The following is a 14,403-nucleotide window of genomic DNA, read 5'->3' as shown; positions in this document are numbered from 1 at the left end:
TGTATTGGAATGAATACAATGTATTCAAATATCTGTATTGGAAGCTGTGAGGCTGGGACAGCTAAAGGAACATCTAAGAATGGCGGGCTTTAAAGTTTTCCAGAAATGCTCATACTTGGGGATATGGAAAGATTGTGTCACTTTAAAAATTTATTTACAGTAATGACATCTCCAAAGGAAATCTAGGGTTATCAAGAGGAAATCAACCTAGGAATCTGATTCCTTCTATTTCAAAAGTCTCCATACCTTCCTCCCCCACCATTTTGGACTACTCTTAAAGCAGGTTAACAACCAATTGTATATTTTTAAAGGTTCTCTTTCTAAAGATGAGTAACATAGAACAGGTTGTAGTTAGTTGTAGTTCTGGGTAGTGACTGTGCATCTTAGTGCCACAAAGGGAGTTCAACTGAATTGTGTTTACCATATAGAATTTATAAAAGAAAACAGATTTGTTTTTAGCTTTTCCTTCTGAATTTTATTCATTTTGTATTAATGTACTTCAGACTCAGTTACAGAAGTAACAGAGGCAATAACTACAGTATATTTACTTCCATCCTAATTATTTGTGGACACCAAAACCTAACAGGTAAAACAAACACCCCATTCTATTCCTGTTCATCACTTTGGAAAGGAATTCCATGACCAAAGCCACAGCTGACACCAAACAGATGTGTTCTGTCAGAGCCTGACTTGGCAGTGCAAATTCAACCTACCCTGAGTTTATTCTTAGGACATAATAGGAATGAATTGCTATATTTATGATAATTTCTTTCCAGAAGGAAAATGATTTTGAATGGAATTAAGTAGAAAATTCACCGTCAGGGAATGACAGGATACCAACAGCATTAGACATCAAAGTCAACCCCTATATAAGGGAAGGTGTTTCTTGAACTTAAAAATGAAAGATAATGTACCCAGGTTCAGTAAACATCCATTCCAACCTCATTTTTAATGCAGAGAAAGCTAAAAGTTACATTTCCCTTTGAGCCAAAGCTAAAATTCTTGGATGTATTAACAGTATTGTGGTTATGAAGGAAAATGTCCTTGTTCGTAGGATACTGATGTTGAATTACACATCTTCCCCAACTTACAATGGGGATACATCCTAATAAACCCATTGTAAGTCGAAAATATAAGTCAAAAATGCATTGAATACACCTAACTTACTGAACATCATAACCTACCTTAAATCTGCTCAGAACTCTTGTATTAGTCTACGTTGGGCAAAATTATCTAACACAAAGCTTATTTGATAATAAAGTGTTAAATCTCCCAAGTAATTTATTGACTACTGTACTGGAAGTGAAAACTAGAATGGCTGTATGGGTACAGGATGGCTGTAAGTGTATCAGATGTCTACCACTGTGATGGCAAGGCTGACTGGCAGCTATGGACCACTGCGACTGTCTACCGTCACAGGAGTATCCTACCACATATCGCAGGCTGGGGAAAAGGTCAAAATGCAAAATGTGAAATATGGTTTCTATTGAATGGTTGCTTTTGAACCACAATAACTTGAAAAATCATTAAGTCCAGTCATCATAGTTGAAAACAGTCTGCATTTAAGGGTGAAGTATCAAGATGTGTGCACCTTACTTTCAAATGATCCTGCAAAAACTGTCATGTGTAGAGGGCCTTAATAAAGCACGCATTTGTGAGAAGAGTGGGAGAGGGAGGGGATACAAATGTGCCAGTATTTTAATGTTTGCTGAAATAACAGTAAACAGGTATTCAAATACTTTTCTTTCAGTTTGCCTGTAGACTTCTTTTCTCTCTTTTTAAATAAAATTTGGGGGAAAAGTGCTTTTTTAAAAACAAGTGAATAAGTAAATAAACAAAAGTGTATCTAATTTCGTGTCAAATTTTAATGAGTATGTTCTCTCTTTAAATGAGTTCATGAAACATAAATCATTGCTAATTTTGTTTTTCTTTATTAGCCTTCAAGAAAATCCTTCAATTCTTAGTACTCTACATTTTCTACCTAACAGACCATACTTCTGAAAAAAGGCAATATAAAACAAAAGTAATGTGATCAAATTTCTAATTAAGTTTTGTTTCTCTTTATTTGTGTGATTGGTGTAAATCAAAAGAACACTGTAATCAAATAGCATAAATATTATAAAGATTAAATAAAGCCTTTTTATTACAAAAAACAACATATTCCCAGACTGTCTTGTAGCTAGAGTTCTTAATGTGACTTATATTCCACCAAATAATGTCTTTGTGTAAACTTTGATTCGTAAACATGTCATATGAGGAGATCAGGAGGAGAGCATCTATTTTGCTGGCCCAAAATATAGTAGATATTATGTGGCTCTAATGCAGCTCCCAATTTGCAGCTTATTTTCCTGGTCATGGCAGAGGCAGTGTGTTTTGCAGTCAACAGTGATGACAGCAACTTCCTAAACTCTCAGCCTCCCATAAAGGCAGAAGGAAATTTAACAATTGCAGCAGAGGCAGATCAATTCTGAGCCTAGAAATGGTTCCTTAAATTTAGCCTAGAACCTATTCCTAGCCTCTTCAATAATATTGTAAATTTCTTTTTTTTTTTTTTTTGGAGAAAAACTGTCCTTCTACCAGAGTGAATTCTGTCACCTGCAATTTAACCCTCATCAATATATCAGTGTCCTCTTTAGCCACATAAGGTCAATACTAATTAGAATTTCTAAAACACTGACACACTTATTTTGAATACATGTTCTGTTTTTCCCTCAGTCTTTCTACTCTGTCTTCTAAAAAAATCATTTACATTTTATTTAAATAAATATCCATTTATTGTTTCCAATTATTTTCTCTCCTTCTCTCTTAGAGACATATTTCCTCTCACCTCCTCATTGACAGTAACTTGGCCATCTGATTTGTTTTGCCCAGTGGAATGTGAGCAGAACCTAAGCTATGTATGAGTAGATGCTTTAAGAGCCATTGCCTTGTTCACCATTGCTACCTCCTCTCTCCCACAAGAATGGTTTACCTCAGGTAAGGGATGCTACCTCAGCTGGGGACCCAGAATGCTTAAGGAATAATAAGATGACCCAGAGACGAAGGTAATCTGAAAAAGATATAAATATTTGTTTTTAGCAACCATTTTTGGGGTTTTAGTGAAAGCTGTGCTATGGAGGTATAATCTTTGAATTTATTCCTCAGTTCTTCTGCTTTATTTTAAAATGCTTCTGAGTACATTTTAACCAAATGATTGAATTTAGAATATATTTTCAATCCTCTTACTCACAGGAATGTTTAGAAGGGGTTCAGTAAGGGCATCATCAGGGTCTTTTGTTTTAAACAAATAATATGTGCAGGGAAAATAAACTATCCATTTCTTTATAAATTACTCTTACTCTAATAAATACATTTGGCAATTGTTTTTGTCTGCCTTTTACTTAACCTTTGATTCTCCAGCTTTTATTCCAATGCTTGACAAAAAAATAGATGCTTAGTAACTAGTATTTCAGTACATATATGGATGAATAAATTATGTTTTACAAGATTTATGACAATTGGTTGTATGTACCTAGATGTATGATTTTCAGATCCCTTTTTCTAACTTAACCTTCTTATAAAAGTTTTCATGCTGAGTTCAGTCCCAAATGATGAAAGCAAACAGTTATCAGTGAAGTGGTAATTAAAATACAGGAAACTGAGAGTTTTTCCTTTAGTTGCTCTAAATGGACAGATGCAGTACTACATTAAGATCTTATTCCCAGTATCTTCTATCAGCTCTTTCTTTTAAGAAAAAACATGTGAGAAGTTGTGGTTAGTGTTAGGATTTCTTGTTTTCTTTTCATCTTATATTTCTTTATTTTTTGGAAGGAGAAATTATGCCATTAAAAATATCAGGTTGAAATTTAAGATGTCAAGTTTTTAATTTATTTCAGTTTTAGAAAAAAATCAAAGAGGGGTAAAAATCAATGAATTATAGATCAGAGTAGGATTTTAAAAACTATTATACCACAAGAGGAAGGTATGAGATAAAAAGAGAGAAGGCAATGGTTGGAAAGTAAGATGCTTTATAATTAAGATTATGGAAGAAGTGCATTTGTTGGTAATGAAAAAGTCCAGGGTAGGATAATAAAATGGCTTTTTGTGGTTGGATGAAAGATTAAGTTCATTAGAGAAGAAGGTCAAGGAACTGAAAGTCAGGGTATTAAGAGGAACATTCCTGGGACTATTCAAATAACCAAGAATTAACCAAAGAGTGGAATTTGATGGAATGATAGTGAGCATATTGCTAAGATCTTTTTTTAAATGCAGAAAAGGAGGTTGGACATTCTGTTACTGTCTCTGTAAAAATTTAAGGGTAAATACTAAAATAACAGATATGAAAGTATAATTTCCAAACCAGTAGAAAGAAGACATGATAATAGAAAAGAAAACTCTATCAATCCTATAAAATGTAGGAAAGATAAATCAAAAAAGCAAAGAAAAGCATATCAATAAAAGAACAACATAAAATAGTAGATATATAAGCAAATATATCAGTAATAACAATATGAATGAATTAAAATAAGATATATTCTTAATTTGTTTTTAAAAATATATAATTCATCTATATACATACTTCAAAAGTAACACCTAAAACAAAAATCAAAAACTTTTAATGTATAGGGATAGGTAAAAAGCACCACATAAAACCTACCTAAAAGACATAATATTGGACAAAGGACAGGAAAACACTGTTACGGATAAATAAAGTCATGATATAATGATTAAAAAGTTCTCTGTCTGACCGAATACTCTGACCTTTTGATCCTTCATAGTAAGGCACTAGCAAAAGTTTGTCCAGACATACTTTTGGCTTTCTCTGCAGAGCACACTTTCCAGACAGTGAATATCCTAATGTTAGCTTCTTTTTCAGACTGGGATGGACTAAGAATGTCTCAAATCATCAAGTTCTAGTGTCTTTTTGATTAATAGTTCTTCCTCAATCTAACTCATTCCTCTTGCATTTTACTATAAGCAACAAGAAGAAACTAGGGCACACCTTCAACCCTTTGTTTGGAAATCTCCAAGCTAACCACCTAAGCTCACCATTTATAAGCTTTCCCTCTCACATGACTGCAGGACACAATTCAGCTAATTTTCCAGCACCAATAAGAAGAATCCCTTTCTTTCAATTCCCAATAACATGCTCATTTCATTTCTTTTTGAACCCACACTGACAAAGCCTTTCATGTCATATTTCTACTAAGCCTATTCATGAGGATTTAGATATTCTCTCAAACAATAAATATTTTCTCTACCTTGCTCTTTTCTTCCTTCTGAGCCCTCAATAACAGAGACTAGAAGCCTTCTACTAGCAGCCTCTTTAAGGCAATCTGGCCTTATTCTATCAGGCTCTTCAAAATTCTTTCCTCTTCTGCTCATGGTCCAATTCCAAAGGCACTTCCACATTTTAAAGTTACAGTAGCCCCATCCCAGATACCAAAAAAGCAAATTTCTATTGCTGCTGTAAGAAATAATCACAAATTCTATAACCTAAAATAGTACAAATATATTAACCTTACAATTTGAGGGAGGGGTCAAAAGTCTAAAGTGTGTATCATTGAGCTAAAATCAAGTTGTCAGCAGAGCTGCATTCTTTGTGGAGGTCCTGGGGGAGATTCTATTTCCTTGCTTTCTTCAGCTTCTAGAGGCCACCCACCTTCCTTGGCTTGTGCCCTCTTTTCATCTTCAAAGCCAACAAGTCAGCCAAGTCATTGAAATTAGGCTGGCTGGCCTTGTGACACATATTAACCAACAGAATATGGCAGAGGTGCCAATTCCAGGACTGGACTTTAAGAGGACAGGCAGATTTCACTTCTTTTCTTTCTGAATGCTCACTTTTGGGAACCCTGAATCACCATGTATGAAGTCCTGCTTTCCTGACAGACGGTCCACACTGGAGAAACCATATGGAGAGTCCACAAGAAAAGACAGAGTTCTAGCTATCACAGCATTCTTGTCAAGCACCCTTGTCAAGCCTATATATATGAGTTCAGCCCCAGTCATCTTCTGACTGTCATGAGCATAAAATCTACCCAGTCAACCGAGAAAATCACAAGAAGAAAATAAGTTGGGGTTCTCTCTTAAGCCTTTAGGGGTGGTTTATTACACAGTAATAGATCATCTAAACACTAGCCCAAATCTGTGTGAAAATGATAACATTTGTATACCTCAATGGAGTAAAGAGCTGAAGCTGAGATTTGACCGGGGTGAGGCTCAGCTTACCTATAACTGATACACAGCATTTACTCTCTAAACATACTACACTCTCCTATCTCTAAGTGTATGATCATGTGAGCCTCTGACAGCAAGCTCTTTTTGGCTCCAAGCATAGCCATCCCCATATGCCTGTTAAAAACCCACCAATCATTCAAGACTAGGTTCTAAGACTCTCCTTTGCTATGAGCTTCCCCTAAAGTTCCCAAAGGAATGTAGTTTTGTTGACCTCTTTTGAATCACAAAATTACTTTGCCTCTCACTTATGCGGCTGATTTAGTTTTCTTCAATTGTCTTTTTTTTTTTTTTTTTTTTGAGAATAGGTCTTTCTTGTCTACTGAATTAAAACATACTTCTTCATCTGTGCCTCTCAACAATGTGTTTTAGAAATAATAGACTATTTGCTGAATGAGAGTATAAATCCTCAATGTGAACCAACTTTTCAGGGTAAAATATGCTTGTGTGACTAAAGACAAAATAATTGAGTTTTAGATGGACAATGCTAAGATCAGGCTGACTGAAATGGGAGCAATGTCAGATAAACTGTTAAGACTATTTTTGACATCACATTTTAAAGATTAGTCAAGCATATTTATCAAATTTCCTTGGAATTATTTCCCTGATATTATTTTCCATTGCCCAACTAAACCATCATAATACTCTGATTCCTCATATTCTAACATTTGGTGTCCTTGCTCTCCAAACTGCCTTTCATACTCAGAAAAGGCAACCCTCTGTCCTTCTACCAGTCTCAGTTTGTATTTCACAGACTACAGTTAAAAAGCATAAACTATTTCATTTTTTCTGTTTTTAATAATCATAAATATTAAAAATACAACATAAAACCCATGCTTAATTACATAGTAATAGATGCTCATTTCTTAACACAAGGGGGAAAAATCCCCGAAGATTTAAAGTACAGTGTGAAATGCACCAAAAAGAACACCAGGATAAAGTAGTCTCAAACTTAAAAGACTATTTTATAATAATTACGAATGAGGAAAGTTGCATTCGCATCAATAACACAGCTGCTGACACCTCACAACACATAACAAGCTGTGTTGTTGCACAGCAGCCAGAATGAGTGGGAACTTAATAAGTGCTATCCCTGGTAATAAATTAACATTGTGCTTTGAATATGCACAAAGAATTGACCAACCCAAGCAAAAATGTTTCCACTTTCCCCCACGGAATTTTTCTTAGCAGTAAAATAAATGAAATCATCATTTAACTCTCCTCACCTGGCACCAGCGTCAGCTCTAGGTAAAACGCTGCTCTATGAAAACCTCTGGCTTGCTGCTACTCAAAGCAGCATCTGCGTCATCCCTGAGCTTGTAAGAAATGCAGAATCTCAGGCCCACTCAGAACTCCCAAGTCTGAATGTACAGTTGAACAAGGTTCCCCAGGAAATTGGCTTGTACATTAAAGTTTGAGAAGCCCTGCTCTAGTTCATCTCACTTGTTGGTTTCCTCTTCTGATCCACTTCCCTACAGGGCATTCTTGCCTGGATAAATCAATCTTTGTTCAGGGCGAGTAGGCAAGTAGCTATTTTACAGGCAGAACAATACGTTCATAACCTGCCCTTGCTGTTACTTTCTTCTTCTAACATTGTACCCATCAATGCCTTCCCTGAGTCATCAAGCATGCTGGCCTGATTCAGAGCAAACCAAAAGATTTTCATCTCTCTGTGATGTTTCATCCCCTTTCACTAGAGCACAGAGAAAAGAGAAGGCAATGCTGGCTGCTCTTACTCTTCCTTGCCAACTTCCCTCTCCCCTGCTGCCTTCAGAAATAGGGGCAATTAACACCCAGGGTGAGTTCAAAGAAAGCCCACCAGTATTTTCATCCATTTGCAAAATTATCACAGAAACTTCCCGCTTTCAGCAGAGACAGGTAGCAGTTTTAAACAAGCTCACTGCTATCCAGAGGTCTGAACTCTTACAGATGAAGAAATTGTTGGATTTCTAGAGCAAAAGACAGTCTAATACCTATGTAAGCAGGGCACATAGCATGAATTGTGCTTAACAACTTCAAGTTCATGTAAACTAATATAGCGTTTAACTAGAAATTACTTATTTTAATACCTTTGTAAGATTTTATTTTCTGAAAAGAAAATTAATGTGCTTCTGATATGGAAGAGTCTTTAAGAAACCAATCCTCCCACAAAGAACAGTTATCAAATCTGGCCAAAATGGAAAAAAAAACAAAAACAAAAACAAGTGAAAAGATCTGCAGGGATCTGGGGACTAGTAAGCAGGCATATTTTGGAGGAGAGTTGAAAGTCGGAGCTAGTGCACAGAGTGAGTTCCTTGTTTTGTTGCAGCTTTACTGTGAGGTCAACTACAGTTGAAGTGATGATGAAATTATGATTTTTAAAAAGCTTATCATCTTTTTACCCAGAGGAATCAGGAAAAGGAGCCGAAGGGTACCCACAACTACTACAGAATGATAGAGCGGAGAAAGGCAGAGAAGAAAATCACTGGCTAACCCTGAATCAGGCTTGCACGAGGGTGACTGAAAGCAACTAAGATCTGAGGCTTAAATAACTGAACTCAGAACCGAACCATCACCCACCACATGTAGTGATGGTTAGCAATTTTCATCTACCTGAATTAACTGTCTGACAAAACAAAACTATCAACATTTGTTGAAGCAATATAATAATACAACAATTCAGATAATTCACACACAACATTTATAATACCAGTATATAATCTGGTAACTGACATACCAGAGAGCAAATGTAATCCTTTCTCAAAGGAAAAGACAACTGATATACACTAAAGCCAACTTCGTTTTGCCCAATGTACAGCAAGCTAAACACTGAGACGTGGAGGTTTGCAGCTGAGAAAGGATTTATCCACAAGATAGCCAAGACGGAGACAGAAAAACAAGTCTCAGATCCACTTCCCTGAAGGCAAGAGGCCTGGGGTATTTATGTGGAAAATAATACAGAAGCAGGGCAATCTGAGGTGTGAGGAAATGGGATTGGAAAAAGGTGCAGTAATTGTTCTGTGTAGGTGCAGCTAAGTTACAGGACTCTGCACATTCAAAAATGGAGGTACTCAGCATGATTTGAGGGGTTAGTTTTCAGCCCTCTGATGTCAAAAGATCACCAACCTGACACTTGGGCATGCCCAGCTGGACAGTCAGTGGTCCTATCCAGTCTTATCTGGCTCAGCACAAACTAGACATAGCTGACTCCAAGTTCCTGAAAACAACTCAAGCAAACATCTTATTGTTTAGGCTACACACCACTTCAAGGACATGCAAGTCTTTTGCAGATGACCTTGAATAATGAAGGCAGGTGAAATGGATTTGATTAACGATTACCCATGGTGTCACTAACCCTGAGATGATCCAAACACTGGAACCATTAGACAAGGACTTTAAAACCACTATTTTAATTATGATCAGTGAGGTTAAAAAAAAATACACTTGTGTTGAATGGAAAAATAGAAGCAACACATAAGGAGGAAATATAGAAAAAAAATGGACCAAAGGGAAACTTTAACCTAAAAATATAAAATCTTAAATTAAAAATTCACTTGGTAAGTATAATAGAAGAATAGAAGACGACAAAGAAAAAGTTGATGATCTTAAAAACAGATTGATACAAAGCATAACATTTGAAGAAGAGAGAGAGATAAAGGCTGAAATAGCCTCAGAAACTGATGTGACACTTTTGAAAGGTCTTATATACAGGTATTTATTCCAGAAGAAGAGAGAGAAAATGGGGCAGAACAAGTATTTGAACACATAAGGACAGAAAACTTGCCAATTTGGTGAAAGATAAACATTTATAGATTCAAAAAGCTTAGCAAACTTCAAACTGACTTAATTCCAAGAATCCGTATCTGGACGACCATACCAAGTCAAATAAAGGAATGCTAAGGGAATTTGTCCTGACAAGTAATGCTGGGGGGAAAGAAGTTCTTTAGGCTGAGGAGAAATTATATCAGAGGGATTTTCAGAACTTCAGGAATGAATGAAAAGCATCCAAAGTGGCAATCAATGTTTACACAAAGGATTGCAAAAGCATGGGTAACAACAAAAGACTTCTATCTCACAATTTACTTAAAGCATATATGACTTTAAAGAAAAAAACTGAGGAGTTAATAATGTATTGAAGGAGCTAGGACTAAACAGTCAATAAAAAATTAAAACAGAATTTTATAATAGTCAGAGGAAGGGAGGAAATGAAAACAAGGGATGAGAAAACATAGATAACAAACTAAAAACAAAAAACATAAGGGTAGACCTAAATCCAAACATAAGAATAATTCCAGTAAATGTTAGTAGACTAAATTTTACAATTAAAAGAAAGAGATTACCAGAGCAGATACAAAAGCAAGATTAACTATACACAAAGAAAATTTTAGGTAAACACATAGAAAAATATGATGCAAACAGAAGTCTAAAAAGCTGACCTGTATTTAATGATATACTTAAAACAAACTTTAAGGCAAACAGTATTATCTGAGATAAAGAGGTACATCTCATAAGTATGAGTTAATATAGCTAGGAGATATATTAACTATAAATTTATATATGCCTAAAATTTTCATAATGCATGACGCAGCAATTCTGCAAATATACAGCAGTGAGTGGTTCTCCATGGAGGTTTTGTGGGGACATCATTGTAACAATAATAATTACAACATACAATTAGAGTTTAGTGGAGAAAGGTTCAAGATGTTGGAGATTCTGAACATCACAGGATGCTTCACACATGAAGAAATGTCTCTTATACAACATGATTTCCCAATTTCCTACCAGACATGTAGCAAAAATCTTTTTTCAAGTTATCTAAGCCCAGAAATTCACCAATAAACACACAGAAATTTTCATACAGTTTTAATTCACAATGAATTTTCTAACAATGCAACTACCATGAAAGTCAAGGGATGATTATACTTTCATTTGGTTTTTATTTTTTCATTTTTTGGATCTTACCAAGAGTTCTGCACGGTTTCATGAATGTGAGGAAAAGTTATGTCTCCTTTGGGATTTGAATCACCAACAGAACACACTTGCACTGGTTTGCACTTGTAGCTGCCATATGATTCTATTGTAGGAGCTAGTGTCTGACTATCTTAGTTGTCTTGACATGTAATCATGCCCAAATATTAGCAAATGGAAGTAAATATCATTTTATTAAAAATTACTTCCATTTAATTTCTCCATATATTATACACAGGGCATTGTGTTAGATGTTTCAAATTATGAGTATAGGTGAGTTTCACTTCAGGATAGTGAAAGGAGCATGACAAGACAGGTTGTTCGATCTGACAGAGGAGAGATCCATTGATCTCGATGGAAGGCAAGTGCACAAATAATTACAGAAACATGAAACCCTTGCTAAAATGGAGGAATGCACAATACAGAGAAGGTGCACTGTAACAGACTAGCACAAACTTAGTGGCTTAACACATGAGAAAGGTATTCTCTTGTATTTCTGGAGATCTGAAGTCCGAAATGGGTTTCACTGCCCTGAAATCAAACTGTCAGCAAGGCTGTACTCCCTCAGGAATCTCTAGGAAATAATTCATTTCCTCATTTTTTTTCCAGCTTCCAGTGGCTGCCTGTATTCCCTGGCTTGTGACTTCGTCCTCCATCTTTTAAGCACATCACTCCAATCTCTGTCTGTCACTACAGAGCCTTCTCCCTCCAGTTCCCTCTTACAGGACACTCGTGATTACATTCAAGGCCATAATCCAGAATAGCTTAATCACATAAGCAAAGTCATATCTGTCATATAAAGTACAACTCATAGATTCCAGGGTTCACAGGACCTGGATGTCCTTGGAGGGCATTATTCAGCCACCCACGGAGGGGTATGTGAGAAGGTATGCCCATGTCAACCTGGGTAGTTAAGGCCTCACAGAAGAGCAAGTGTTAGTACAAGGACTAAAGACAGCATTTATTTGTTAAAAATTAATAATAACAACAAAGCACAAGAGGGATTAGATGGAGTTTGGAATAGAAGGGTTTTTCCAGAATGTAGCGGGGTATGAGAAAGAATGTCATGTTTGAGGGAAGGGCAGTGAGCTCACTGGTACTGCAACTTCAGAGAAAACAGACAGTGGAATGGCTCAGATACAACTCTCTATGAGATACAAAATGAAATTTGGTAGTTTTTTTTTCCTGTAGACAATGGTGAGTTATTGAGGAATTCTAAGCAGGGCAATAATACCATCATATTAGAAAAAGCCCTTGGATGGAGGTCACCAGGCAGGAGGCTGCTAACCATGCTGAACAAGCTAGAGATAATGAGGGTCCAAATAATATCCCCTAAAAATGTCTTTTTTCTATTTTCAAATAATCATCTTATTTACAACTCTGTGCCTTTTAATGACAGCTCATAAATTGTGGAGTTTTCTTTTTTAAACTCATTATCTCAGAATTTTAATATGCTGAGGGTCACACACTAGGTCACACTATCTCTAAAGACAGCCAAAGAGCAGTTAACAGGCCAATCCTCAGAAACCTCTGGGAAAATGAAAATTTCAGTCTTGGAAAGATCCACACTGGTGAACCTTTGCCCTACTTGATGAGAAATCACCTTTGAGAAACTTTAATTTCAGTCCTGAAAGCCCCAAAAGTGGGGGCAGGGGGCATTTTTTGTATTATTGCATTTTCAGTGTTACTCTATTTTGTTTCTCAAGATTTTTTTTTAAGAGTGAAAGAAAGAAAAGAAAATGTATATTACAATGATTCCATTAACAGCATCCAAGAAGTAAAATATGACTGCATTTGAAAAATCCTCAGAGGCCTCTTCCTATTTCCTTTGTGAGAAAATTAAGGTTAAAAGTCAGAAAACTTGTTCTTGGCAGACAAATTTTTCATCCCTTCAACATGATATTTAAAAGCACACTTTTGAGTGTAAAGTACAATTAAGCTCCCTGAGCCCCTTTCTTCATCCATAAAGTTGAAATAGTAGAAATATTTTATATTCTCCTCAATTGGCCTAAAATTTTACCACTGGGCAGCAGTGGATCATAATTTAACATTCTCAACTCTTTCCAAGTATCACTGGAACATATTTTATTATAAACTAACAATACAGACCTTCTCATAAAACTCCTTCCTCCCTCCCTTCATCCTTCTTCCCTCCTTCCCTTCCTTCACTTTGTAGCTTTTCCCTGTAATTTGTTTTTAATCTCATAAGTAAAATTAAATTAAATATCAGTTACACTTGAGGCAGTCTGGAATTAAATGTATTCACTATTTCTTTTGATAATGTAAAATCTATCATTGTGGGGAGAGATCAGGACAGCAGACTGGGAAGACACCAAGCTCACCTCTCCCTACGAACACATCAAAGGTGTATGTACAGGTGGAGCAATTCTCACTGAAAACTAACTGGAGACAGGCAGAAAGACTCTTGTACAACCAAGGCTATAAGAAAGATACACACAGAATTAGGTAGGAAGGGGAAAGAAGTGATCAGGTCAGGACCTATACTCCTGGGAGGGGACACAAAAGAAGAGAAGGATTACATGAACAGAGATGCTCCCTTGGGATGAGCAGTTTGAGTCACATATTGGGTGCCCCAGCCCTGGGGTCAGATACTGGGAATATGAGTCCACTTAGCTGGTTAGAAAACCAGTGGGACTAAAAGGAAGGCTGTAAGAAACTTAGACTCCTCTTGTACAGAGCATGCACACAATTTCTAGCTCCAAAAACAAGGTGAAGAAAGCAGAATTAAACTGCCCAGGACTCTGGCCAGTTTCCTGTGACTGTCCCAGTAGGCACCCCAGCCTGAACCTAGTGCCCACTCTGGCCCTGCTTGCTTTGTGCTACAGCTCTGCATTAGGGTAAGCTGCAGGGAGAGCTCCGTTGTGAGTGATGGAACCGGCTCAGACCTGGAATGGCATCTAAGCAGGGCAGGGGAAGTCATTACTGGCACTTACAGAGGCAACATATCAGAAGCAGTCCAGGAGTCTGACTGCGGCTTGGGCCATCACTGCCTATACCTAGATCTATGCCAAGCACCATCTCCCACCTCTCTTGTTGCAGCACTGCTCCCCTCTTGGGTGGGAGTGCCAGTGCTGGGAGGGAGGCGAGCACACACTGAGAGATAATGAAGCCAACTTGGATCTGATCCTCAGGGCTTCTGCTCCAGCATCTTGGGACCCAGCTGTGACTTCAATAAGATGATGCTAGTCATTGAGCAGAGGAGAAGCCCTAGCTCACTCCTGG

The sequence above is a fragment of the Camelus bactrianus genome, chromosome 4 (assembly GCF_048773025.1).
Source record: "Camelus bactrianus isolate YW-2024 breed Bactrian camel chromosome 4, ASM4877302v1, whole genome shotgun sequence".
NCBI classification, from domain to species: Eukaryota; Metazoa; Chordata; class Mammalia; order Artiodactyla; family Camelidae; genus Camelus; species Camelus bactrianus.
The sequence above is the reverse complement of the archived record's forward strand: the minus strand, read 5'-3'. Positions refer to the sequence as shown.